Genomic DNA, 6,000 nt, shown 5'->3' on the forward strand with positions numbered 1-6,000 from the left:
ATATCATCGTGAAGCAGGTAGAGGATGGTGACAAATATTTGAGGACAGCCGAATTTGCGAAGGACACTTCATAATCCCTCACGCTTGACAGAGTCGAAGGCCTTTATGAGGTCAAAAAAGGCCATGTATAGAGGTTGATGCTGCTCCCTACATTTTTCTTGGATTTGTCACGTGGTGACGATCACGTCCGTTGTGCCCCTTAGTGGGCAGAATCCGCATTGCGACTCTGGGAGGAGCTCTTAAGTCACTGGGAGGAGACATTTGAGGAGGATTCTTGCGATAATTTCCCCTGTGGCAGACAGCAGAGAAACTCCTCTGTAATTAACGCAATCGGACTTGTCATCTTTCTTGAAGATAGTCACACGAGTTGTCAAGGTGAGTGATTGCAGCATCAAATTCCACATCCCACCATCTGCACCACAAGCCTCACACACTGCTCAATGCACCACACCCCAATCACTCAACGTACAAATAATCTCTACCAATCACCACTCATACCTCACAATTATAGCTTCACTTCACCCTCACACACTTACCACTGCTGTATGACTCACACCCACATCTCACACCTTGCACACACTGCCAGCTATTCAACCATAGCAGGCACATCACCCAAACACATTGCACCACACTCACTCACTGACACACTTCCTTTTATCTTGCAGGCAAAGGTGGCACACAACTGCCGGGAGCAGATGGGTGGAGGGCAAACCAGACCTCAGAACCTCATGGAGCTGGAGGAAGAGGTTCTCGAAATAATTGGAGGAGCAGTCATAGAGTTTGTGGTGAGTGGGGAAGTGGTAAGCATTGCTAATAATGATGGTATGCTCATACGTAATCCTTTTTCTCACATCCCACAATCTCCTCTTACTTACAAGCTGTTGATGGTGTATGCATGGATATCTTGCTTTCCCCCCTGCCCTCACCACTACTCGACCCTTGTGCATTTCTCCTTTCAGATACCCAAGAACTGCCAGCAGCCCAGCCTTTCCCAGAAGTGATGGAGGAGGACAGTGATAGAGAAGAAGAAGACACACTGGCTATGCATCTGACTTGTAGAAAGCAGCTTAGAAAATGGCACTGTGCGTACTTTAGATGGTAATATAGAAGCAGGATCTACAGGTGGTGAGTCACTGGACATAAGTGGGCTGCAGCCAGGCCAGGGGGAAAGGCTGCCAGCTCCCTGGAGAGCAAGTTTGTGCACGAGTTCTGCTGCATAAGAATCAGACCATGACCTCGATGGGGTGGCCTTCAGAAGACGGGTGATGGGCACACACACAGATGCTTGGTGCAATGCAAACCTGTCAGTGTCGAGGATGATGTCTGGCTCCAACATTGCACGGTGCTTTCAGCAGAGCTTGAAGCCTGTATTGTCTAGGATGGAAATGATAGGCAACTCCATGAGAGACCTTGTGTACCCAGCCATGATGCTGCTTGTGATGGGCAATGTCACAGCTTCCATTGCATTGCAGGTGGAAGCGACCCAACATCTCAGTGCTGCAGTGGAGGCTCAGACTGCTGCCATCATGGCCGGGTTTACGAGTGTGGAAAGGGGCTTGCAGGGTCTCACAGCACTCCAGCAATCTGTTCCCCAACAGATGGCTAGGAATGTTGAGGCACCGCCCCGGGGGAGTGGCAGTGGTTCCATGGAGAATCTGCTGTCCTCTTTCAGAATGCAGCATTCCTAGTCCCACCACTGCCACTCCACCAATGCCTTGGTGAAAATGGTGACATGATAGGTCCAAGTCAGCATGGATTTGTGAAAGGGAAATCATGCTTGACAAATCTTCTGGAATTTTTTGAGGATGTTTCCAGTAAAGTGGACAAGGGAGAACCAGTTGATGTGGTATATTTGGACTTTCAGAAGGCTTTCGACAAAGTCCCACACAAGAGATTAATGTGCAAAGTTAAAGCACATGGGATTGGGGGTAGTGTGCTGACGTGGATTGAGAACTGGTTGTCAGACAGGAAGCAAAGAGTAGGAGTAAATGGGTACTTTTCAGAATGGCAGGCAGTGACTAGTGGGGTACCGCAAGGTTCTGTGCTGGGGCCCCAGCTGTTTACATTGTACATTAATGATTTAGACGAGGGGATTAAATGTAGTATCTCCAAATTTGCGGATGACACTAAGTTGAGTGGCAGTGTGAGCTGCGAGGAGGATGCTATGAGGCTGCAGAGTGACTTGGATAGGTTAGGTGAGTGGGCAAATGCATTGCAGATGAAGTATAATGTGGATAAATGTGAGGTTATCCACTTTGGTGGTAAAAACAGAGAGACAGACTATTATCTGAATGGTGACAGATTAGGAAAAGGGGAGGTGCAACGAGACCTGGGTGTCATGGTACATCAGTCATTGAAGGTTGGCATGCAGGTACAGCAGGCGGTTAAGAAAGCAAATGGCATGTTGGCCTTCATAGCGAGGGGATTTGAGTTGCTACAGTTATACAGGGCCTTGGTGAGGCCACACCTGGAGTATTGTGTACAGTTTTGGTCTCCTAACTTGAGGAAGGACATTCTTGCTATTGAGGGAGTGCAGCGAAGATTCACCAGACTGATTCCCAGGATGGTGGGACTGACCTATCAAGAAAGACTGGATCAACTGGGCTTGTATTCACTGGAGTTCAGAAGAATGAGAGGGGATCTCATAGAAACGTTTAAAATTCTGACGGGTTTAGACAGGTTAGATGCAGGAAGAATGTTCCCAATGTTGGGGAAGTCCAGAACCAGGGGTCACAGTCTAAGGATAAGGGGTAAGCCATTTAGGACCGAGATGAGGAGAAACCTCTTCACCCAGAGAGTGGTGAACCTGTGGAATTCTCTACCACAGAAAGTTGTTGAGGCCAATTCACTAAATATATTCAAAAGGGAGTTAGATGAAGTCCTTACTACTCGGGGGATCAAGGGGTATGGCGAGAAAGCAGGAAGGGGGTACTGAAGTTGTATGTTCAGCCATGAACTCATTGAATGACGGTGCAGGCTAGAAGGGCTGAATGGCCTACTCCTGCAGCTATTTTCTATGTTTCTATGTTAGCTACTACCTATCAGCCAGCCAGCCCAGACTGCTGCCGCCCATGCAGAAGTGGGTGCAGTCAACAGCTGCGCCTTCTAGGCCCAGAGCTGCTCGAAGTCGTCCTGCAAGGCCATCTGCAGTCTCCTTCACTAAAAGTCAGCAGCCTTCCATTGGCCGTGCTGCAACCACTGGGAGCAGCACTTCATAGCAACACTAGAGTAGGAAAAGGCACACGAAAGACAGACACTAAGGGAATGCACAAGCGTGATTTATTCCTTTGATTTACATTTGATAAATTTATAAATTATGTTATGAATATGTGTTTTGTGGTGAGTCTCATTTCAGCTTTGTGCCTGTAAAATCCTTACTCTACAGTATGAAACCACACGAGGCACATTCTGGGGATAAGGTCACTCTGACCTGAACTCTTTATTAACAGGACTCCAAAGACAGTGACCCTGCGTGGGACCTCCCTTTTTATACCTGAGTGATTAGGTAAGGAGTGTCTCCCACAAGTTTACCCCTTGTGGTCAAGGTGTGCATCTAGGTTGAGTGTATACAGTAATACAGTAGTGTTACATTGTGGTTACATACATGACATCACCTCCCCCAACAAAGTCTAATTGGAATCATAGGTTTAGTCCTTCAGGTGGTCTACGCTCCCTCGTGGAGCGCCACAGTTGGGGCTCTGGTTGTTGGACACTGACGTGAGTGTCTGTCACCTGTGGTGATTCCGGCCTGTCCGGGCTGACCGCAGCGACTGTGCATTCTTCTGATTGCTCTTGTTGCTCGTTCACTGGCGGTGTGGTGAGCTCCATCTCATGGTCTTCTTCAGGTTCCTCCGTGTCGATGCTGAACCTTTTTTTTAACTTGGTCCAGATGCTTACGGCAATCTGACCATTGTTCAGTTTTACCACGATGACCCTATTCCCCTCTTTGTCAGTTATAGTGCCCTCAAGCCATTTGGACCCCATGGCGTGATTGAGGATGAATACAGAATCATTTATTTCTATACATCTCCCCCTCGCATTACGGTCATGGTACTAGTTTTGTGACTTGCGCTTGCCATCAACTATGTTGGTCAGGACTGAGTAAATGAGGGACAACCGAGTTTTGATTGTCCGTTTCATTAGTAGCTCTGCGGGCGGGACCCCTGTGAGCGAGTGCGGTCGGGATCTATAGGCCAACAGGAGGCGCGATAGGCGGCATTGTAGGGAGGGCCCTTGAATCTTGAGCATACCTTGCTTAATGATTTGGACCGCACATTCCGCCTGGCCATTGGAGGCCAGCTTGGAAGGCGCAGTCTTGACGTGGTTGATGCCATTGCCTGACATTAACTCTCGGAATTCGTAACTTGTGAAACATGGGCCATTATCACTAACCAGGAAGTCGGGCAAGCCATGGGTTGCAAAGATCGCACGTAGGCTTTCCATGGTGGTGGATGATGTGCATGAATTCAGAATGATGCACTCGATCCATTTCGAATACGCATCTACCACAATAAGGAACATCTTACCCATGAACGGGCCCACGTAGTCAACATGAATGCGTGACCATGGCCTGGTGGGCCAGGGCCACAGGCTGAGCGGGGCCTCCCTGGGGGCATTACCTAGCTGGGCACACGTCGTGCACCTGCGAACACAGTGTTCCAGGTCTGAATCAATTCCAGGCCACCAAACGTGTGACTGGGCAATGGCCTTCATCAGCACAATGCCTGGGTGCTCGCTGTGGAGTTCCCTGATGAATGCCTCCCTGCCCTTCTGGGGCATAACTACCCGGCTGCCCCATAGTAGGCAGTCGGCTTGGATGGAGAGCTCATCCATCTGTCTGTGGAACGGTCTGACCTTCTCAGGTGCTCCGTGTACGGGCGCCCAATCCCCAGTCAGGACACATTTCTTAATCAGGGAGAGGAGGGGATCCCTATTTGTCCAAATTTTGATCTGGCGGGCTGTGATGGGGGAGCCTGCGCTGTCAAAAGCATCGACAGCCATGACCATCTCGGCGCTTTGCTCCGCTGCCCCCTCAGTGGTGGCCAGTGGAAGCCTGCTGAGTGCGTCAGCGCAATTTTTAGTGCCGGGCCGGTGCCGGATGGAGTAGTCATAAACAGCCAGCGTGAGAGCCCATCGCTGTATGCGAGCTGATGCGCTGGCATTGACAGCCTTGCTGTCTGACAACAGGGATGTTAATGGCTTGTGGTCTGTCTCTAATTCAAACTTCCTACCAAATAGATACTGATGCATTTTTTTTTACACCGTAGACACATGCAAGCGCTTCCTTCTCGAACATCCCATATCCCCATTCTGCTTGAGAGAACGACCTGGAGGCATAAGCCACAGGTTGTAGTTGACCCTCAGCATTGTCCTGCTGCAACACGTACCCAACCCCATAGGACGATGCATCACATGTCAACAAATTTTTTACAGGGGTCGTACAGAGTCAACAACTTGTTTGAACAAAGTAGGTTTCGCGCCCGATCAAAAGCCCGTTCCTGACTGTGATGTCCCTGCACATACTACAAACTCACACGAGGCATGTACTGCAGACACAGCCACTACGTGGACCTTTATTTCCAGAACCAAGGAGTGCTGACCCTGGGTGGGACCTCCCCTTTTATATCTGGAAACCCAGGTGAGGAGTGTCTCCCACAAGTTCACCCACTGTGGTCAGGGTGTGCATTTCTAGGGTATAAGTACAGTGTACAGGAGTTGCATTAAGGTTACAGTTACATGAAAATTACCATTGCATGATGGTTACATACATGACATCATCTCGCCCCTTACGTCTTTTTGTGGCAAAGGTTAAGTCTTTCAGGTGGTCGACGCTCTCGTGGAGCGCCGCTGTTGTGGCTCTGGTGGTTGAGCCTCGGCATGCACCTCTGTCACCCAAGGTGCTTAAGTTCGGCAGAAAGTTCCTGAAATAGTTCAAAAATCCCAGGAATGATCGCAACTCTGACGTGTTGCCGGGACTGGGCGCCCGGAGGATCGCCTCCG

The sequence above is a fragment of the Pristiophorus japonicus genome, chromosome 4, assembly GCF_044704955.1.
Source record: "Pristiophorus japonicus isolate sPriJap1 chromosome 4, sPriJap1.hap1, whole genome shotgun sequence".
Lineage (NCBI taxonomy): Eukaryota > Metazoa > Chordata > Chondrichthyes > Pristiophoridae > Pristiophorus > Pristiophorus japonicus.